At 40.9% G+C, this 25369-nt stretch overlaps 1 protein-coding gene across 1 annotated transcript in view; it reads right to left on the bottom strand.

Annotated features, from left to right (window-relative positions):
• SMC1A (structural maintenance of chromosomes 1A) overlaps positions 1-25369 on the bottom strand; it is a 1753330-nt gene that overhangs the window by 1567346 nt on the left and 160615 nt on the right. The window lies entirely within an intron of this gene.

The raw sequence follows: 25369 nt of genomic DNA, 5'->3' as shown, positions 1-25369 counted from the left end.
AACAAACTATACAATAGGAGGAAGCTACTACATGATAGAGCAAAATCCCAAAAAGGGAAGGCATCTCTGATCAGTGTTAGCAAAAAAACTACGGGCACTCATAAAATCGTCTAAGGCCAGCTTCGAGAGACAAATTGCACAGGACACTAAGGATAATCACAAGGCTTTCTTTAGTTAGGAACCTGAGTGGGAATTCCCAGATATGCTCAGAATTAGTCCAAAATGACAAAAAATACACCGAACCCACAGACATTGCCAACATCCTAGCGGACAGGTTCAGCGCAAACTCCCACCCCCCTCCCTATCAAAATCTATCCCAGCAGAGTGCTGCCCCCCTTGACATCTCAGATGCTCAGGTAAGAGCCACCGTCTCCAAAGCAAAAAACACAGCATCAATGGGACCAGACGGTGTCCCGGGCTGCATCCTACATGAACTCCAAGAAGAGCTAAACCCAAACATAAAACTACTGTTCAATCTCAGCCTTACCACAGGATATGTATCCAAAGAGTGGCGTACAGCAATAGTGGTCCCTCTCCACAAAGGTGGTGCCTCAACGGATCCTGGAAACCATCGCCCCATAAGGCACACATATATATGTATGTATACAAAACAGACTTCTAGCCAATTGTCAACATGGTTTTAGACCTTCCCACAGCACTACAACTGCCCTCCTTTCCTTCACTGACGCTATAAATAACAACAAGAACAATAATCTCTTCTCCTCTGCTCTATTCCTAGACCTGTCAAAAGCCTTTGACATGGTTAACCATAACATACTTCTTGACAAACTAAATCTCTATTCTCTTGGATCACAAGCACTTCAATGGTTTAGGAGTTATCTCCAAAACAGGCAACAAGCAGTGCTATGGGACAACAACCTATCTTCCATACTCCCAGTAAACATTGGGGTTCCACAAGGCTCTATCTTAGGTCCCCTTCTTTTTTCTTTATTTATCAATGACCTACACGTGAATATACCCCAAGCCATCTGCATTCAATATGCTGATGACTCAACTTTAATCTGTGCTGCTAATAATGTTTCCTCCCTCCAGTCCCTCACCCAAACAGTCTTCTATAATGTAGAAAAGTGATTTATGGAACACTCTCTCCTTCTAAATCCCAAAAAAACTAAACTTCTTCTCTTCACTCCTACTCACAAATCTTCCACACCTTTCTTCACTATCTCCTCTAATAATGCTACCTGTATTAACCCAGATATGACCACTCGCCTATTAGGTGTAACTATTGATAACAGTCTTAATTTTGATGACCATATTAACACCATTAAATCAGTTAACAAAAAAATAGGTACTCTCTACAGAATTAAACCCTTTCTTACCCCAGCAGCTAGAAAAACCATTGCCCAGACCCACCTGATCTCCACCCTTTTCTATGCCTCTGCTATATATACTAACTTATCAAAAAATAACATGACCAAACTCTCTACCTGTTATAATAGTATATCTAGATTCATTACTGCTACTCCCTTCAGAACTCACCACTGTCTCAACCTCAGGCAACTCGATTGGTTAGAACTAAATAGCCATTTACTCTATCAACAACTACTTATCATTCATAAGTCCCTTTACTACCCTGATGCTACCCCTAGCCTTACAAAACTTATTTCACCTTATAAAAACCTAGCTACACTACGCTCTGCTAATAAACTCCTAGTAGCCCCGACTAAATCTTACAATAAAGCTGGTGACTCAATATTTTCAAATTCTGTCGGGAAAATCTGGAATCAACTCCCTCAAGAAATAACTAACCTAGACTCCACACCCCTTTTCAAAAAACACATCAAAGAACATCTTAAATCTCAGTGGTTGTGTCCTTGTGCTAAACCAGACTGAAATTACTTCTCCCTTACTCCTAACTTCCCCCACTCTCCCCTAACTGTGCCTCTAAATAACATATTTAATTGATGTCAGCTACTTCTTTTATATTGACTCTAGAAAAAAATTGTTTTATTTTCCTTCTCCATGTTATGCCATTTCGTGATTTTCTTATCAGTTTTTATTATTCTAACTTTAGTATGCTGCATACCTGAAATTTGTATTGTTAACCGGCTGTTTTTTGTTAACTTGCCTTGTGTTTGCTAGTTTTTGTTAAATTCTTACACAAGCCTACCATTGTACTTTTTGTATTTTGCTTATCATGTTTTTGTTGTTAATGTTTGCTTACTTCATGTAATTGGAGCTTTTCTCCCCGGGCCTCTACTGAAAACGGATATATGTCCAGCTAGACTAGCCCGGTCAACAAATGTAAAATAAAATAAAATAAAATAAAATACAATAAAATAAATAAGCCTGACTAGCTTGGTCTGCAAAGCTATGGAAAGGATCATCATGGACCTCATAAAGATATTGGGGACCTACAGACACTGGATCCTACCCAGTTCGGCTTTGTTAAGGGCAGATCCTGCCTCTTAAACCTGGTCGATTTCTTTGAAACAGTCACCAAGGCCATTGACGAGGGGAAGGTGGTCCACACAGTCTACCTGGACCTCGCAAAAGCCTTCGATACAATACCCCAACTCGGGCATTATAGATAAGCTCATCAGCTTAAACATAAACCCCTATGTCACTAGATGGGTTGCAAACTGGCTCAAGGACAGAACATACATGGTTAGAATTGCTGGAGCCATGTCAGACTCCAAACCAGTTACAAGTGGCGTCCCACAAGGCTCAGTCCTGGGACCTCTCTTGTTCGGTATATATTTCTTGGAGGTACAGGCCAACACAGAAGGACTGTGGCTGACCAAGTTCGCAGATGACTGCAAACTAAGCGCCATAATCGACTCTCCAGCCGACACAAGCATCCTCCAAAAGGGCCTCATAGAAACAGACAACTGGTGCCAGAGCCATGGCCTCAAGCTAAATGCCAAAAAGTGTATAGTCATCCCCTTTGGCAAAAACAAAGTGCCCACAAATTACCACATAGGTGGTAATCCATTAAATCTGGAAGAAGTAATTAGGGACCTGGGGACCCAAGTTGATAGCAATCTCTCATTTGACAACCACGTGGCCAAAGTGGTTAGAAAAACATTTTATATAGCCCACCTAATCATGAAGGGATTCACATCTAGATCAGGGGAGGTCATCGTGCCTCTTTACTCATCCCTCATCAGGCCCATAATTGAGTACAATGCCCCTTTTGGGATGTACCTTACCAGACACCTGCTGCAACTGGAAAGACCCCAAAAGTACCTCACCAAGAGGATCAAAGGACTCAAACAGATGCCATATGCTGCCTGGTTAAAGAAACTCCAGCTCTACTCAGTGGCATACCGCCTGCTCAGAGGCGATCTGTGCCGGACGTATAAAGCCATGTCCAATCCGGAATTAATGGACATGCTGCACCTCAGAAAATCCAAATCCCATCGAGCTACGCGCTCAAGAGACTTGAACCTCAGCAGTGAAATAAATAGGACATGCTGGAGGGACAGATTCATAACCCAGAGGCTCCCTTCACTCTGGAATAAAATCCCAGTCCAGGTTAGGCAGAGTCCCTCATTGACTCTCTTTTCAAGAGGAATCTTGATGAGTGGATGGGGATCGTAGGTTTACCCCGGGTATCACTTCTGTGTCACTGTTAGACAGAGGCACAGTATACTAACCTCGAAAAAGGGCATAGCAAAATTAATTTAAAATGGGTGGCGAAATCCAAACACACTCTGGCTAGGCTTATAAATGCCCTAGGGCAGATAGCCTAGTATGAACCTATGAACTACAACAACAACTACTCTGATTACTATAAGCAGTAACAGTTTTAACTATATTACACTATTTTAAACTTAACAGCCAAGAAATTTTAGAAAAGTGGAAATAAATTCAATCACTTAGCCAAAGCCAAAGAGAAGCACAACCAAACTCGTCGATGCAGCAAACGAAATCTGGGGACTGTACTGGTGCACCATAGGTTCATAGGTAGGTACTAGGCTATCCATGTGCTCCTATCCCATATGTAAAGAATGAAGGTGAGATAGGACTACATAACATCTGTTGTTTTTAGGATATTAATTTATACAGATATAATTCACATTTTTCTAAAGATCTCAGCAACCAGGTAACAAAGATAGACCTCCTTAGCAGCATATAAAAGCTCTCAGCTAGATGAGCAAAATGCTGCTGACTATGTGTAACTTCAGCTGTTGATGAGACATTGTAAGTTGTTTACTAAATATTACAAAAGTAATAGTTACTGTGTTTACGGTGACTTATAAAATATAGTTTAAGACATAGAATTTAAAGAATACTACTACAAAAAAAAAGTTTGCGCTTAAGCGTTTGCCATTTATACTTTTCATAACCTCTAAGGTGCCAGAGATATGAATATTTGGTACTTGCGTATTATCACAACCACGCTTTGTTACGCTTTCTCGGTAGTCTGTTATCACTACCAAAGGTTTCGCCAGTTATCGCTACCACGCCTCGTTAACCCATTATTTGTATTTTAGCAATCACTCATTTTCGGCAGCATGTTATTTAGATAATGGTACTAAATAAGTTTTTGCACGACCCATTTTCGCTACTACACTAGTTAACTTTGATTGGATTGCATAGAATGTCATTGTTGTAAGTTATTTTGACTGACTGGATATCTGTACTACGTAATGTTCATGCAGCATTTTTAAAATGTATCTAAACCTTTCATATATTACACTAGTAGGCAACAAACTAAATGAGTGCTCTGATTATGTAAACAAACCTGGTATATGCTGTGTGACTTTGTGATCCTTCAGTGTAAATAAAGATTCAATATTAGATACAGCGCGGTTGTATTAATACGTTGCAACTTGTTTGGAAAATTAATACAAAACTAAACTATTCTAAGAGGGATTTTATTTATGTAATTATTCCACGGTTAAGCTGCGTACGTACACTGTGGAGCATGGAAGAAGATGGCAAGAAAAACGAAGTTATGTACTCATCTTAACGTTCCATGTTGGTAGTCCATCTCACCCTTCATTTTTACATATGAGTTCGGAGCTGATCCTCGGCTCCAACTCGGCGGATTTACAAGCTGGAAGACTTCTGGTTGGCTCATGGCTAAGAAGGTATCCCATGGTGCACCAGTACAATCCCCAGATCTTGTTTGCTGCTCATTAGAATAACAACCATAAAAACAACCAATAATAAAGGGTCTCCAACCAAGGGCAACCAAATTATTACTTCCAGATCTTCCAGGATGTGGGCAGTAGGGCGGGTTCGTAAAAATGAAGGGCGAGATGGACTATCAACATGGAAAGTTATGGTGAGTACATAACTTCTGTATGTTAGGTAGTCCAATCTCACCTTCATTTTTACATATGGGACAGCATCCCTATCGCCTTATTCTTGGGTGGCTCATTGGAAAATACTCTTGAGCACCGTGGAGCTAAAGGATGCTCTATCCCTGGATGTCAAATCCAATTTGTAATGTGTAATACAAGTGTGAGGGGTAGACCATGTAGCTGCTGCACAAGCTGCACAAATATTATCAAATGGTACCCTGGCTTGAAAGGCTGCAGAGGTAGACAGCGATCTGGCAGAATGAGCCTTGATCTTGTAGGGCAAGAGTTTGCCCTTTGAGCTATAGATAAAGGCTATACAACTGGAAATCCAATTAGATGGTGTCACTGTAGAAACTGATAAGCCCAATCTAGAGTCAGAAAAGGAAATGAAAAATTTATCTGATTTCCTGAAAGCCTTAGTCCGCTGTAGATAAAAACGTAGTCGTCTATGAATGTCTAGCTGATAAACCGGTATTCAGCTGCATTACAGTGGTTAGGGAAGAAAACTGGGAGTTCTATTGATTGGTTTAAAGTAGCATTTGAACAAACTTTGGGAACAAAGGAGGGATTAGTATGTAACACCCTGTCTTTGTGAAAAATGAAATACGGTGGCTTAATAGACAAGGCCTGAAGCTCCGATACCCGTCTAGCTGATGTGATAGCTACCAAAAACAAGGTCTTCCAAGACAAAAATTTTAGAGAAGATGAGTGGGAAGGTTCAAAGGGTGGAGAAGTCAATTTGGACAACACAAAATTTAAATCCCAAGAAGCCACTGGTTCTTGCAGAGGTGGTCTCAATAGGGTGGCCCCTTTCAAAAAGGTCTTGCATAGCTTATGAGACATTAAACTGGTATCTGGAAAACCTAAATGAAAATGAGAAATCACCACCAATTGGACAATGGCAGCGGCCGATCCTTGTTGAAAATGCTCAGACAGAAAATCCAGAATCACAGGGATAGAAGCAGTGTATGGATCTACATTCACTCTGTGCCCAAATAGAAAATATTTTCCATTTACTGCCATACAGCCTCCTAGTTGAAGGTTTATGGGATAACATAAGAATATGCGACACTAAAGATGATACATCATGAAGCCTGACTATGGATGGAACTGGAGCAGCCACGTTGTCAATTTGAGGGTGTGGATTGAGGGATGTAGCGAACCAGACATGTGAGTCAACAGATCTGGAGCTGGGTCCAGAATCCAAGGATCGTCCAGGAGGAGCGGCTCGAGAAAGTGGAACCAGACCTGATGAGGCCAGTAAGGAGCAATGAGGATCAACTTGCTTCCCAGCTGACTGGCTTTCTGAATCACTTTGGAAATGAGAGGGATTGGAGGAAAAGCATACAGAAGTCCTATGGGTCAATCGTGAGCCAGAGCGTCTCTGGGAGACTCCCCCAGAGGGGGAATGAGGAAAAATAGCTGCTGCATTTGGTTATCGACTGGGTTGGCAAAAAGGTCGCAGCAAGGCTGTCCCCATTTCCAGAAAATCTGATCCACTGTTTTCCGTTTCAGAGACCACTCGTGAGGCATTAGGATTGCCCGGCTGAGCTTGTCGGCTATCACGTTGGTCATCCCCGAAATGTGCATTGCAACCAGAAACCGCTGGGAAGAATTCGCCCATTCCCAAACTCGCATGGCCTCTCGACAGAGTGGGTAAGATCTACTACCGCCTTGTTTGTTGATGTACCAAACCACCGACATGTTGTCTGATTGCATCGCGATTGCCCCTAGGAGGGAGAAGGTCTTGAAGTGCCTGCCAACGCCAGACGCACTGCCCTCATCTCCAGAACATTGATATGTAGATGAGCCTTGTGTTCTTGCCATGTGCCTTGGACAGTCCTGCTGAGAAAATGCCCCCCACCCGATCTGGGAGGCATCCATGGTCACAGTAGCAACGGGTTGGGCCGGAACAAAGGGGGCACCCGTGATCAGATGATTGGGATCTATCAACCAACGAAGGTCCTTCTTGCATGATTCCGTCAGCAGGATAGGATGACTCAGTGGGAGAAGTTGGAAGGACCACTGGGAAAACAGAAGCCAGTGGAGAATTCTCATGTGTAACCTGGCTAATAGTACCAATAGAATTGTGGAAGCCATAGTCCCGAGGAGCTGAAGAACTCCCTTCACTTTGACTTTTTGCAACGGGAGAAAGCGTTGAACTTGAGAGATTAAGTTCTGTGCCCTTTCGGTGGGGAAATGAGCTGTCATGTTCACTGTGTCTAACTCTGCACCTATAAAAATCACAGACTGAGAGGGCAATAATGCAGATTTTTTCCAATTTATGGATATCCCTAACTGAGCACAAAGCTGAACTGTGGCGTCCCTGTTTTGAATGAGTAGCTGCCTGGTGGGGACGGTCAGGAGCCAGTCATCCAAATACAGAAACACCTGGAATCCCTGACGTCTCAGGTGAACTGTCACTACTGCCATGCATTTGGTGAACACCCTGGGTGCTGTGGTGAGACCAAAGGGCAGAGCGTGAAACTGATAGTGACTGGCTCCCAGCCGGAAGCGTAGATGGCTTCTGGATGCTTTGTCCATTTTTATGTGGTAATAGGCATCTTGAAGATCAAAAGAGCACATCCAAAAGTCTTTGCCTAACAATGCGAGTGTAGACTGCAGTGTTACCATCCAAAACTTGTCCTTCACTGATTCGTTCAATCTGCAGAGGTACAATATTGGCCTCCAATATCCAGTTCATTTTGGAACTAAAATGAACCTGGAGTAAGTTCCGGATCCTATCTGGTCTGCTGGGACGGGCTGGATGACTCTTTTTGCAAGCAACTTGTTGATCTCCACAGTTGCCTGATCCCGGAGATTGGGTGGGACATCTGGGATCCTTTTGGGAACAAACAGTGATAGGGAAAAGGGTATGATATAGCCTCTAGTAGCAACTCTTAGTACCCACTTGTCTTGGGTGATATTTAGCCAGGCTTCTTGGTACAAAGAAATGTGACCCCCGACCGGCCTCAGAGAGGCGCAGTCGGGCTCCACATCAGGAGGGCTGATAAGGCCATCCTGGAAAGGAATCATGGCCTTGTTGATATTGTGGACCGTCCCTGCCTCTAGGGTGACATCTGCCATTTCCTCCTCTGCCTCTGAAGGAGGATTCACCCTGTGTGTCAGGAAAGACCCTCTTGGACTTCTTGAACCACAATTTACCACCCCTTTGACCCTTGGGGTATAGTCTGGAAGTGACAGTAAAACGCACTCCCACAGCAGAGTGTGTCTTTCTTTTTTGCTCACACTGAGGGAGTGTATCCTTCACCTTGGAACCAAACAATGAGGAACCATCAAACGGGGCATTGGTAAAAGAAGACTTGAACGGTTATGCAAAATTACATAAACACATCCAGGAGTGGTGCCGCAAGGCAACTCCGGAACCTGCTGCTCTACTCGCTCCATCCGCAGCATAAGATACAAGTCGCATGGAGGAGTTAACCACAGAATTTAAGGTGGACAACTGAGAAGAAATTTTGTCAGGAACTCCCTCAGTACACGCACCTTGTATGGAATCTCCTAACTCCTTAAGGAGACCTCTCTGCAACCTCGTGAAGTGCGTGAGATAGTTCAACGATCAAAGGGTAAAAGCCACTGAACTAAAAATACGCTTCCCAAATCTGTCCATCTGCCGTGACTCCTTGTTTGGCGGATGAACAGATGAGGTCACAGTTAACCCCTCCTTCGTGGCCACCACCACCAAGGCATCTACGGGAACACACTTGGACGAGAACTCTTTACCAGGAGGGCAGACAAGAACTTATTTGGTCTCCTGGAGACTGGCTCCACAGTGTCAGGAGTATCCCACACCTTTCGACTGACTAGATCCATTAGTTCGTCAAAAGGTGGACACACCCAAGAGGAAGAAAGTTGAAACCCGAAAGCCTTCAGGTACACAGACTCCTCATCAGTAGGGTTAATTAGTGGGCCAGTCGCACCTCTGCCTAAGGATCTCTAAAATGTCCACAAAGGAGACATCATCAGAGGACGACTTGGGGGACCATTCTGACTCCTCGAGGTCAGTGTCCGATGTCAAAGACTCATCCTGGAAGTCCATATGTTTCCTCTTACATAACCTCTTCTGGGGAGGCTCCTTGGAAGGATATTCCGGGGAAGCCTCGGAAGAGTTGGTGCCACCAACTGATGGCTCCTGAGGCTGCGGGTCTCTGCTGTCTCCGGAGAGAGTAGGGACTGACATTGAAGTGGGTGCTATCGGGGGAAGAGTGCTAGTGCCAGTGGTAGGTGCTGGAGAATGAGACGGCACGCTCCTCATCATCTCAAACGCCGACCTCTCCAGCTCCGAAGACCTCCCTCACTCCGAACAGATGCGGGTTCGTGCCGGAGCCAGAACTGTTGGCTCCGAGACCGATGCAGGGTCGAGCTCACCCTGGCCAGAGCACAAAGAGGAAGGCTCGGAACCAAAGATTGATTCCAACACTTTCTGTCAGTGCCGACAAGAGAGCTTCAGCCCCTGGACACGACGGATGGCACAGAGCGTGTCAGAGCCGAACCCAGCTCCAAGCCAGCAACAAGGTGAGTTGGAGCCGGAATTTCCACCGTTGGCACAAAGCACTCTGGCTCCGAAAGGCCAGTATGGCTGGGAAGAGGAATAGCAGACAAGGACAAAGCTGGGTCAAGTGGCTCCGGAGCAGACTAGGTCAGAGCCAACAATAATTTTGGCAAGGTAGACTACTTCAGGAGTCTCAGCACTACCCTCTCCACATCTTCTTCTGAAAGGGTCCTGGAAGACATAGTTGGGGATCTTGATCTGGGGTGCACTGGAGACATAATTGTTACAGACACCGGTAGGGAGCTTACGGACTTGCTCAGAGTAGCAGAGTCAACTGCTGTATCAATTGTTTCAGAGATCGGTTCCAAAACCCCTGTAACCAAGTGACACCACCATGATGCTCTCCTTCGGCTCCAAAGGCTGAGGAGTCGAGGAGGCAGATTGTGACTGTCTCAATTGTTTAGGAGGTGGCTCCGAGACACCAGCCGGTGCCGGAGAAGGCCTTTTTGAGGATTTTGATTTCCCAGACTTAGAGGAAGCCGAAGAGCTGGATAGACCCTTGAGTATGAGTTTGTTCTTCCTCTCCTGTAAAACTCTAGGAGAGAAATCATGGCAGAACAAACATGACTCCTCTAAGTGGATGGCTCCTAGGCAGTAGACACAGCTACTGTGGCCATCCGCTTTTGGGAGCATTTCATACACTTTTTGAACCCAGAGGGTTTATGCTCCTTACTTTCCTTAGACACATCTACACCCACACACCCCCACCTGCCCACCCACACACCTACACACACATCTACACCCACATACACATCTACACACATCTACACATATGCACGCACACACATATACACACACACCCATCTACACCCCCACACCCCCACCCATCTACACACACACACCTACACACACACACACACACACACACACATCTACACACACACAGACATCTACACACACCTACACACACACATCTACACAGACACACACACACACCTACACAAGCGCATCTACACACACACAAACACACATCTACACACACACACACACACACATCTACACACACACACACACACACATCTACACACACACAGACACAGACATCTACACACACACACACATCTACACACAGACACACATCTACACACATCTACACACAGACACACATCTACACACAGACACACGCACATCTACAAGCACACCTATGCACACACACACACCCCCACCCACACATCTACACACAAACACATCTACACACACACACAGACACACACATCTACACACAGACACACACACCTACACACGCACAGACACACACACACCTACACACACCCACACAAACACATCTACACACACCCACACAAACACATCTACACACACACCTACACACACACACACACACCTACACACCTACACACAGACACACATCTACACACACAAACACACCTACACACAGACACACGCACATCTACGCACATGCACACCCACACACACCCATCTACACACACACAACTACACACACACAAACACACCTACACACAGACACACATCTACACACACAAACACACCTACACACAGACACACGCACATCTACACGCACACCTACGCTCATGCACACCCAAACACGCCCACCCATCTACACACACCTACACACACAGACAAACATCTACAGACACACACACACACAAACACATCTACACACACAAACACACCTACACACAGACACAAACACACCTACACACAGACAGATACACGCACATCTACACGCACACCTACGCGCACACACCCATCACCACCCACACACCTACACACACACACATCTACATATCCAAACACAGACAAACATCTACACACACACAAACACAGACAAACATATACACACACAGACAAACATCTACACACACACACACAGACAAACATCTACACACACACACACAGACAAACATCTACACACACAGACAAAAATCTACACACACACACACACAGGCAAACATCTACACACACACACACAGACAAACATCTACACACACACACACAGACAAACATCTACACACACACACAGACAAACATCTACACACACAGACAAACATCTACACACACACACACACAGACAAACATCTACACACAGACAAACATCTACACACAGACAAACATCTACACACACACAAACATCTACACACACACACAAACATCTACACACACACACAAACATCTACACACACAAAAACATCTACACACACACAAACATCTACACACACACAAACATCTACACACACACACAGACACACACAGACAAACCTACACACACACACACATCTACACACACACACAGACACATCTACACACACAGACAAACCTACACACACACACACAGACACATCTACACACACACACAGACACACACACAGACACACACCTACACACACACAGACACACACCTACACACACACAGATACACACCTACACACACACACAAACCTACACACACACACACAAACCTACACACACACACACACACAAACCTACACACACACAAACCTACACACGCACAAACCTACACACGCACAAACACACCTACACACGCACAAACACACCTACACACGCACAAACACACCTACACATGCACATCTACACACGCACGCACCCACACACCTACACACACAAACACATCTACACACACACCAACACATCTACACACACACCAACACATCTACACACACAGACAAACATCTACACACACAGACAAACATCTACACACACAGACAAACATCTACACACACAGACAAACATCTACACACACACACAGACAAACCTACACACACACACAGACAAACCTACACACACACACAGACAAACCTACACACACACACAGACAAACCTACACACACACAGACAAACCTACACACACACAGACAAACCTACACACACAGACAAACCTACACACACACAGACAAACCTACACACACACAGACAAACCTACACACACACAGACACACACAGACATACACATCTACACACACAGACATACACATCTACACACACAGACATACACACCTACACACACAGACATACCTACACACACAGACATACACACCTACACACACAGACATACACACCTACACACACACACAGACATACCTACACACACACAGACATACCTACACACACACAGACATACCTACACACACACACATCTACACACACAGACATACACATCTACACACACAGACATACACACCTACACACACAGACATACACACCTACACACACAGACATACACACCTACACACACACACAGACACACACACACACACACAGACACACACACACACACACACACACACACACCTACACACACACAGACACACCTACACACACAGCTACGCACACCCACGCACACACATCTACACACACACACACACACATCTACACACACACACACACATCTACACACACACACACACATCTACACACACACACACACATCTACACACACACACACACACATCTACACACACACACACACACACACACACACACACATCTACACACACACACATATCTACAAACACACACATATCTACAAACACACATACACACACACATCTACACACACACACACACACACACACACACACACACACACACATCTACACACACACACACACACACATCTACACACACACACACACATCTACACACACACACATCTACACACACACACACACACACACACACACACACACACACACACACATCTACACACACACATATCTACACACACACACACACACACACACATATCTACACACACACACATACACACACACATATCTACACACACACACACACACACACATATCTACACACACACACACACACACACACACACACACATATCTACACACACACACACACACATATCTACACACACACACACACATATCTACACACACACACACACACACACATCCACACACACACATATCTACACACACACACACACATCCACACACACACACATCCACACACACACACACATCCACACACACACATCCACACACACACACATCCACACACACATCCACACACACACATCCACATCCACGCACATCCACACACACACATCCACACCCATCCATCTACACATCCATCTACACACACACACACATGCACCTACACACACACACACACATCTACACACACACACACACATCTACACACACACACACACATCTACACACACACACATCTACACACACACACACACACATCTACACACACACACACACACACACACACACACACACACACACACACACACACATCTGCACACACACACACACACACATCTGCACACACACACACACACACACACACACACACCTGCACACACACACACACACACACACACACACACACACACACACACACACCTGCACACACACACACACCTGCACACACACACACACCTGCACACACACACACCTGCACACACACACACACCTGCACACACACACACCTGCACACACACACACCTGCACACACACACACATCTGCACACACACACATCTGCACACACACATATCTGCACACACACACATATCTGCACACACACACATATCTGCACACACACACATATCTGCACACACACACACATCTGCACACACACACACATCTGCACATCTGCACACACACACATCTGCACACACACACATCTGCACACACACATCTACACACACACATCTACACACAGTCCAGTGAGAATGAAAGGAGAAAGAGAGAAAGGAGAGGAGGACAAGGTCCTCTAACTAAAATGGGCCTAGCCCTAAGAAGGAATTACATGAGGACTAGGACCTCTAACTGAAACGGGCCTAGCCCAGTGTAGAGAAAGCTAGCTAAAGGAGTTACACGAAGACTAGGTCCTCTAACTTGAACGGGCCTAGTCCGGTGCAATGAAACTGGATCTTCTAACTTAAACAGACTCGAAAGGAAAGCTCAAGCACACAAGATAAACTGTAAATGACACAATAACTTAAACAGACAATAAACTTGCAATTCTAGTAACTTCACAAGCGAATCCCTGACAAAAACAATGTCCAAATAGCAGAAAACTAACTGCTAATGGTGACCAAAAAAAAGGTCAGAATAACAACCGACAAGACACAGGAGTCCCTGTTGACTAAGAGCAGAAAACCTCCAAAACTCTACCTCAATCAAATAATGCGCAACAGCGCCTAAAACTAACTGGCACACAGGATACCAACAAACAACTAGAAAACTAAGTTGCACTCAAAAAAGGCAAGCAAAGCAACTGCCTGATATATTAGCAATACCAAATATACAATAATAAAGCATGAACATGATATAATATGAAGAATTATCAAAAACTTAGCCAGAGCCAAGAGAACCACAACCGAACTAGTCAACGAGGCAAACGAGATCTGGGGATTGTACTGGTGCACCATGGGATACCTGCTTAGCCACGAGTCAACCAGAAGTCTTCCAGCTTGTAAATCGGTCGAGTCAGAGCAGAGGATCGGCTCCGAACCCATATGTAAAAATGAAGGTGAGATCGTACTACCTAACATGCATAATTACAACTGCCGCAAAAATGTGGTTGTGATAACACGCAAGTATCAAATATTTGTTTGAAATGCGAGGACATAATTAAATTCTGTCGAAAGGCTTGGCCTCTGCCCATTGAAAGTTGCACTGCAAACTTTCTGCTCTCCATTGGAGTGAATGCGCTAAAACAGCTGAGCTAATGAATCCACTCTGTCTTCAAGCTGGAATGCCTTAACTTGTGAATCCAACAAGGTCACCCTTTAGGAAAGCTGCATTTTAGGTTGCAAACTGGGACGTAAGATGTTTCCAGAACCTGGCTGCTTGTCACACTTTACGTGCTCCCCATTCTCTTGAATCTGAGCCTAAATCAGGCAAAGTAATCCAGAAAAAGGCAAATGTGGATGTCCTTTGTTCTGCAGTATGTGATGGCTGCAGCCAGAGAGTTGGAGAACCTGGGAGCAGTAGTGAAGCAAAAGGGGAAAAAGAAACTGGTAGTGGGAACACCCACTTCAAGTGTCTTGGAAAACATCCGAGGTTCCTTTGAATATGGTTAGGTATGCAAGCATTCTTCAGATCAACAGTAACCATAGGAGCTTAGGATAAATGTAGAAATATGGGAGGAATCGCAGTGTCAACATTTTGAATTCCAACACCTTTAAGAAGATTAACCTCGAGAAGTCCAGAATGGGTTTTCAGGACCCATACTTTCTTGGCACCAGAAAGCCTTGAATAAAACTCTTTGCCTCATCTCCTTTTAGCATTTCTCTATGGTTTCCAGCTGTAGCATATCTTCTCACAAGGACTACACAATCTGACCCTGGGCTTTTGGTATTGAAAGAATTATACAAAGCAATGGTTTTGATACAAACTGCAGCATGTATCCATGGGAGGCTACATGCAGGACTCATCTGTCTCTAGTTATGGTGCTATGACATTCTGTAAATAAGGTCAGTGGGCCTCCTATTTTGTTATACTACTGCTAAAGGGCATTCGAGGGCTGAAGTAGAGGAGGAGGAAGCAGCATTCTGTAATTCTGGCTGCTCCCTGTGTAGACCTTAGCCCATGAGCCCCTAAGACTTCCCTCTCTGATCTCACTTTTACTCACTATCTGCTTACCTCTACCTTTTTCAATAAACATCATTATTAACAATAGCATGTATGACATAGGCAAGCTTACATCTCTATAATTGAAAAGAAAAAAAAAAACAATGACACCACTTTTGTTGCAAACATTATACATCACAACCACCACTGAAACAACTGTAGTTGCAAACACTACACATCACTCATAATTTATCCAGTCATGGTCAGTTAAGCACTATATGGCTCACTCAAGTCCTGCCTCAAACCTTGTTCCTTCTCTGCATATATATTGTTCCCACAATTCCCATGTTTCCTATATAGCTTGCTCCATTCCTTTTCTAAAGATCCCAAATACAGTTGTTTTCTCTCTCTGTTACTATATTCACTGCTTCTAGTAAAGTTGGTCTAGAGTTTTATTTTCTATTAAATGCTTTATGGCAGCAGCCATAATTAAGATTCAGCAAGGCTTTACTATGTCTAGGCAATTGTATTCTGTACCATAGCTATAAAAACATCATCTCCCCAGTCAATCCAATCCGCTCACCCAGCATCTCCAACAGAGTGTTTGAGGGAATCCCTACAGTCTGCCAGCTCATTACACTCCAAAAATTATGTTCCCAGCCACCTCTTTCTTACCCGTCACACCACCAACATTTGCTATGCACCTGAGGAAAAAAATGTTGGAGTCTATTTGGGGTATAAAAATACCTTTGTAAACACTTCCAGGCAAAGATCCTAAACCTGCAACTCACAGATTTAAAACAAACCAGATAAAACAAAAAATGCGAACTAAACCGATAAGAGCGATAGTTACTAGGTTTATTTAGCGTTAGAACAAAAATATATATAAAACACGCTTTTGGTAAAGACTGTGCTTCACCTACATCAGAATACAAAGTATCAAATGTAAAATACAATGCTTTTAAATTGTTTCCAAAAGGCAATTAAGAACGTCACTTCCTTTCTACTAGAAGGCATGAAAAACCTGGCGTTCATTAACCTGTAATATAAGCATTTAATTTGTAGAACTTTGTACAAAAATGTGTTAAAAAGTATTTAAAAGTGTGTATTTAAAGGGTGTGTTTAAAAGTGTATTTAAAATAAACAAAAATATCCTTTTGAAGTAAAATAGAATGTGTATATCTAACACACCTATAATACCACGCTCAACTAGAACATACCCTTATGTGTTGACTCATAACTACATCCAGCAGCCGTAATTAATGCCAAATATAAATAAATAAAAAACAGACAACAAAAGACATTGTTGATAACTTACTAAATCAGTTTTTAACCTAAAAAAGTTTTTTTTATTTATTTTCATTACTTTATCAACTCAATTTATTAAATTATTTACGATCGTATTTGAAATTTTTGTTCGTAAATAACAAATATTTTAAATATTTCAATACCTTAATCATTTAAAATGTTAAAAGTATATAATTTCTTATTAAATGCATTATGTAAATCGTAATTCGTAATGTATTGCACTAGTCAAAATTGATAATATTATAAAATTTTTGCACACGAGTTAATTACAAATTTGTCAAAATTATATAAAAAAGGATATAAAAATTAAATCTAATGTTTTTTGTATGTGTATATATGTAATACCTTATACTAAAAAATCAAAATAGAATAAAATGTAAAATACCGTAAATATTGATTTTATATTAAAATGTTAATAATAGTGTACATATTTCTTATAACCTCTTTAGAGCTAGCAATTTAAGAATACATTTAATTGATATATAATCATTTAAGCCAGGATAGGCGCTTGCAGTGGTTCTAATTTGCCACATTAACTCATCTATCTCGAGGGTTAGCTGCCATGGTCCACCTCTTGGGTCATGTGCTCTTTGATGTAAGATAACAAACCTAAATTTATGATTAGAATGCTCAAGTGTGTGTTTTGCTAAGGCATTATTGGTGTCCTTCTTACTAATGGCATACTTATGCTCATAAATCCTTTGCTTGATTTTTCTCTCAGTTTTGCCTATATAAAAGGCATTGCATTGCTCACATAATGCTGCATAAACAATTCCTTTACTTTCACAATTATATCTTTTGTTTATCTTGTATCTCACATCATTAATGACTACCTACTTTGTTACTAAAATCGAGGAGCATTGCGTGCAAGCACCACATTTATACATGCCTTTAGATAAACAAGGATGTAATTCCTGCTTTTTTTTCTAACAGCATCTTCAAGTTATAATTTCTTCTATATGTAATTTTAAGTTGTGGACCTAACTTGCTGTGCAATGCTGGATCTTCAGAAATAATTCTCCAGTTTTTATTCATAATGCCTCTAATAAATTTATGGTCACTAGAAAATGTACACAAAAAGCTGCTCTTATAAGACTCATGCATGCCAGAAAAAGGTTCTGCCTGTTGCCCCTCTACTACATTGGTATTATTAGGAATTTCATTTAATAGGGGTTTGAAATGGCCTGAAAGTCTTTTAATCCTGACTTCGTCCCTAATATTAGTAACTAGTTTATAGGGATAAGCTCTGTTTAAAAACATATTTTCCAAATTCTCACATTCATGGTCAAAATCTGCTAATGTTGTAATCATCCTAGCTGCCCTGACCATTTGGCCCTTAACAACTGCTTTTTTCTGATGAAACGGATGGCAGCTGCTAAAGTGCAAAAAGGCGTTGGAATATGTGGGTTTTCTGTAAATCTTACCAATAAATCTCGAATTACATCTGTCTTTAATGAGTAAGATGTCTAGGAAATTAATACTGGTGTCATCCAGATTGAACATAAATTGCAAAAAATCAGTTAGTTCGGTGATGCTTGTAATAAAGGAAGGCACCAATCCTTTTGGTCCCCTCCAAATCAAAAACATGTCATCCTGGTACCTAGTGTACCAGGAGACATGTTCCTTGAACATTGGATGTTTAAACAGGAGAGTGTTTTCCCAATAGGCCATGATTGCATTTGCAAAAGTTCCCCCGCAAGGGGAACCCATCGCTACTCCTGATTTTTGCAAATACAATTCCCCTTCAAACATCAAACAATTATTAGACAGTACTACTTCAAGTAATGTTTCAATAAGGTAAATAGTGTTATCCATAACCTTTTTAGAAATTAAATAATCTCTAATCCATTCCATTCCTAAATGATGAGGGATGACGGTATAGAGGTCCTTAACATCTATAGTTAAAAACAGTGCCTCTTCATGATATTTGACATTGTTAATATTGTGCAAGAAACTCCATGAATCTTTACAGATTTGAGTTTCAGATTCAATAAAGGGCTTCAATAATTTGTCAACTTGTTTGGCACAGGCATATGTCGCCGAACCTCTCCCATCAACTATTGGTATGAATGGTGGATTACCAATAGATTTATGTAGTTTAGGGACTCCAAAAAGATGTGGTACCCTGGGTGCTATCATTAATAAATATTGGTACAGATCCAGATCAATGAACGCTTCTAAAAGGAGGTCCTCTAGTTGTTCTTAATTCGACCATAGGCTATGTTACGCTCATTTAATGAGACTTTAATGTAAACATCTCTGTTTAAGAGCCTAAACATAGCTTTAGCATATGCATCTTGGTTCATTAAGACTAACCCTCCACCTTTATCTGGCTTCATTGCTCGTATTTGGCATATTTGTAATAAGTTAATTATTTCATATTCTGTCATTCTAGTGTTAGTGTTGTTATCGACCTGATTACCAGAGGTCCTTTGCAAATCCCTAAGGTCCATTTTGCACATTCTTTCAAATAGCCCAAGAGTGGGATGGAGCACAGGGTGAAATACACTAGACACCCTTCTGGAATTGACTAAAGAAATAATATTCCCTATCAAGACATTTAAATTCAATTTGCGAACAAATAACTTTAAATCTATGACGGTTTTAACTAAATCCATCTTTTTACTGGGTACAAAGGAAAGTCCCTTTGAAAAAAAGTCAACCCATTCTTGTTTAATGTCCAGTTCAGTAAAATTGTAGACACTAACGTTGCCCCCAGTGCTTCTAAGTATTACGGGGTAAGCATTTAGTGAAAAACTGTCAGTTATCTCCTCCTCTGTTTCCTCTTGTTCCTGTATGGATATTGCTTCTTGTGCAGTTGATAATTGTTCTGCGGTCCATTGTGGCTCCTGTGAAAACCCTGCGATGATGTGTCAGCATTGTTGTGATTGTTATTAGCATTGATGTTATGATTATTGTTGACACTCCGCTGTTGGTTATTAGTGTTAGCCATCTCATTATTCCTGTTATTTCTATTACTATTTAGTCTTTCACTACGCCTCGGTTGTTGTATTTCTGGTTCATCCAAGGTGGTGTCATTAGTGGTAATTACATTGTCATCCAAGCCTGTGTTATTTTCATCAAGGAATGTAATTGTTTGATTAGATGCATTGGTGCTTCTGGGATAAAAGACTGGAGGCCTTGGATAGGCCTTATTGTTAGTGTAATCTGAGACATCCCGTGCTATTTTTTTCTTTTTGTTGGCAAGCAACTTAGTAATGGTAGCATCTATGCTAGAAAAAATACGAGCATATTCATACTTGTATCTTGGAAACTCTTCATGTATTTTAATAGTGTGTTCCAAAATTTCCAAGTCAGCTTTCAAATCTCCGATCTCAGTATTATAATGTGTAATCAGTCTATTTAAAAATTCTACTCCCTGCCTATCAAACATTTTCAATAGTTCCTGATGAGAGAGAGAGTTTTCAATTAGACCCGTGGGGTATCGCCATTGGCGCAAACCCTTAGGTACTACTTTTTTTCTCTATGTTCTCTGTTAAATAAGCAACCTCTAGTTGCAGCTTTCTGCAACAAAACAATTTATAGTCAAAGTCATTTATGATGTTAGATAAAGTACTTACTATAGGCTGGCTTTGATGTCGACTGGCCATTTGAGTACCAAAAGAAAAAAAGCTGTTATCTAAAAAGGAATTAATGGAAGGTAAGCCATTTTCTTGTGTTATGGCTTCCCCATTCAAAGAACTCCGTCCGGCTGGCTGCGGGTTGCTCAAACCTCAATTGTTGTCAGCCCGAGACGTAGGAGAAATGACTGGAATAGCTGCATTCACATTAGGTACTACATTCGGATTAAGTACCACATTCGGGTTTGAAACAGTATTTTCCGCTTCATTATTCCTTGTGTTACTGGTGGGCAAAATACGGCTTTGCTGCTGTAGGTTAGCTCCTTGAAATACTGGAGCATCAAGTCTTTGGGTTAAAGCGTCCACTCGCCCCAACAGCACTTGCACAAGTGCTGTTAGATTTCCAATCGAGTTGTCCAAATTAGAAGAATCTTGATTAGAAGTACGTAGGTTATTCCCTTCGTCCTGAGAGGAGAGGAACTTGACTACCTGCTCCGGTTTCGTTCGCCATAAAAACACGCAACTCACAGATTTAAAACAAACCAGATAAAACAAAAAATGCGAACTAAACCAATAAGAGCGATAGTTACACACACTTGAGCATTCTAATCATAAATTTAGGTTAGTTATCTTACATCAAAGAGCACATGACCCAAGAGGTGGACCATGGCAGCTAACCCTCAAGATAGATGAGTTAATGTGGCAAATTAGAACCACTGCAAGCGCCTATCCTGGCTTAAATGATTATATATCAATTAAATGTATTCTTAAATTGCTAGCTCTAAAGAGGTTATAAGAAATATGTACATTATATTATTAACATTTTAATATAAAATCAATATTTACGGTATTTTACATTTTATTCTATTTTGATTTTTTAGTATAAGATATTACATATATACACATACAAAAAAAATTAGATTTAATTTTTATATCCTTTTTTATACAATTTTGACAAATTTGTAATTAACTCATGTGCAAAAATTTAATAATATCATCAATTTTGACTAGTGCAATACATTACAAATTACGATTTACATAATGCATTTAATAAGAAATTATATACTTAATATTTTAAATGATTAAGGTATTGAAATATTTGTTATTTACGAACAAAAATTTCAAATACGATCATAAATAATTTAATAAATTGAGTTGATAAAGTAATGAAAATAAATAAAAAAACTTTTTTAGGTTAAAAACTGATTTAGTAAGTTATCAACAATGTCTTTTGTTGTCTGTTTTTTATTTATTTATTTATATTTGGCATTAATTATTACGGCTGCTGGATGTAGTTATGAGTCAACACATAAGGGTATGTTCTAGTTGAGCGTGGTATTATAGGTGTGTTAGATATACATATTCTATTTTACTTCCTTCAAAAGGAGATTTTTGTTTATTTTAAATACACTTTTAAACACACCCTTTAAATACACACTTTTAAATACTTTTTAACACATTTTTGTACAAAGTTCTACAAATTAAATGCTTATATTACAGGTTAATGAACGCCAGGTTTTTCATGCCATCTAGTAGAAGGGAAGTGACGTTCTTAATTGCCTTTTGGAAACCATTTAAAAGCGTTGTATTTTACATTTGATACTTTGTATTCTGATGAAGGTGAAGCACAGTCTTTACTGAAAGTGTGTTTTATATATATTTTTGTTCTAACGCTAAATAAACCTGGTAACTATCGCTCTTATTGGTTTAGTTCGCATTTTTTGTAAAGATCCTAAACCTTCTAGACAAGGCAATCTCTAACCTGCAGTCCAAATAAATTCTTGGACTCTTCCCATTCTATTACCTTTCCCTTTCTAGTTATTTGCTCCCAATACCTTGGTTCCTTTGTCAGTTTTCTCCAATAAATTCCAGCTCCCTTTTGCCTATTATCTGTATCCCTAACCAGTCATCCCTATTGTCAGACTCTCTTTTCTCCATTTGTGTGCTGATTTAGTTCTTAGAATACTCTCTGCTTTTTTATAAATATATCCTGTATGATTTTTGTTCTCATTAATGCTTCCCCCCTTTATCATTCCTTTCCACTTCGAATTATAGTTTTCTGCTTGTGCTATGTATAAGAGCCTTAACTTGTTGCTCTAAAATACCCCCTCAAATTGGGTAATCCTAGTTTGCCTTGCTCTATTGGAAGAATCTTATCCCACTTGACCCTTGCCATCTTCCCTTCCCAGACAAAAACCTTCAACTCGTTTTTTTTAATTGCTATCCACAGCTTCTCTTCTGGTTGATAAAAATATGCCTGACCTGTGTATAAGACTAAAGGGACTAAGAACATTTAAATTGCTTGTATATTAGTATGCATATAACAAAGCTTTCATTTTCTCAATTTTTGTATTATCTTCTGTTTAGTCTCCTTCCACATATCCTTAGCTGCCACAACAGTAATTTCTAATCAATACTTCTAAATACTTAATTTTATCATGCCCCATAAATATGGATATTGTTGGACCAATTTGTTTCGAGGGACATAATTTACCGCCATTGCCTTTGTTTTAGCTTCACTAATTTTGTATCCCAAGAACATCTGAAACCATCTTAAAATGTAGCACAACACTGTCCCTTTGTGGTTTTGTCATGTACAAAATATCATCTGCAAACAGAGCCAGCTTTTCCTGACTACGTAACCAACTATATCCTTGAATATCTGAGTCCCTTATTTTCTTTGCCAATGGTTCTAAATATAATGCAAACAAAAAAGGGGAAAGCGGACAACCCTGCCTAGTTTCTTTACTCAAGCAGAAATCATCAAACAGGACCCCACCGACTTTAATTTTTGCCTCTGATCCCTCATATATACTCCTAATAAACCTTATAATTCCATCAAGGAAAGCTAATGCTTCCATTGCCATATTCATGAAGTCCTAGTCTACTCTATCAAATGCTTTCTTTGCATCAAGACCCACCAATAACAATGGTATTTTCTAACATTCTGCATCCCTCTGGATCACTACTTTTCTGTTAATACTGTCAAATGTTTGCTTCCCCTCCATAAAATTGCACTGATCCATAGCTATAAATTTTGGTATCACTTCTTCCATTCTTTCAGCCATTATAGACATACACACTTTATAATCAAAGTTTAGTATTGAAATGGGCCTGTATGAAGCTGGATCAGATGGATCTTTACCCTCTTTAGGTATTACCATTACCACCACCTTCTTCCAAGATGCTGATACTTCTTGAACAGTATTTTAAGAAGAGATCTAGAAGGTATTGTTACAGTTTTTTTCCCTCCTAGCTTCCAAACTGCCACAAGAATACCATCTATTCCCGGGGACTTTCATGCAGATTGGTTAAACATATCCATTTTTACCCCATTCTCTTCCTATCTTAACTGTATGTAACTGAGACTCCTCTACCTCTAACCTTGGCATATTTAATTTTTTCATAAACATATCCATTTGAACCTTTTCTTGATTTCCATATTTCTCTTTTATACAAACTTTCAATAAATTTTTGCAATATTTCCAACACGGCTACAGGACCTCATTATCTTCCTTGTAATAGGCTCCCTAAGCTTGGTGTCAGCCGTTTCCACATTCTGTTGCCAGCGTCACTGTGCTAAAAGTTTTTGTGCTCTAGAATTATCAAAAACAGTTGCTTAACAACAATCTTTCTAAACTCATGCACATTATCGAGGTAATCCCTTATCTTCTGTTTAGCATTCTGCAGTTGCTCCTTTTCTTGTTCTGAGAGATTCCTCCTATTTTGCAATCATTTAACATTTGTCACTCCCTGTAAATAATCAAAAGCCAAAAAACAAATGCAAACTAATGCTCCAAAAACATAAAAAGCGACACGCTGTCCAGAACACAAATCCACTAACTCTGGAAAGAAAGGAGATGACCTCGTAGACAGTGCTTGATGCAAACAATTGGCCAGGACTTAATGAACACATCTCAGGTACTTGCATACTTAAGTTGAAATCTTCAACAAGATGAAATAGTGGGGGTGAATTATTATCATTTACTATCGTATTTTTTATATATATATATATATATTTGTATACACACACACACACATATATGTATGTATTTTTTTATGTACAGACAAATATTTTG

The sequence above is a fragment of the Protopterus annectens genome, chromosome 1.part0, assembly GCF_019279795.1.
Source record: "Protopterus annectens isolate FY-2018-M chromosome 1.part0, PAN1.0, whole genome shotgun sequence".
NCBI lineage: Eukaryota > Metazoa > Chordata > Ceratodontiformes > Protopteridae > Protopterus > Protopterus annectens.
Note: the sequence above shows the minus strand (reverse complement) of the source record. Positions and strands in the feature narration are given on the sequence as shown.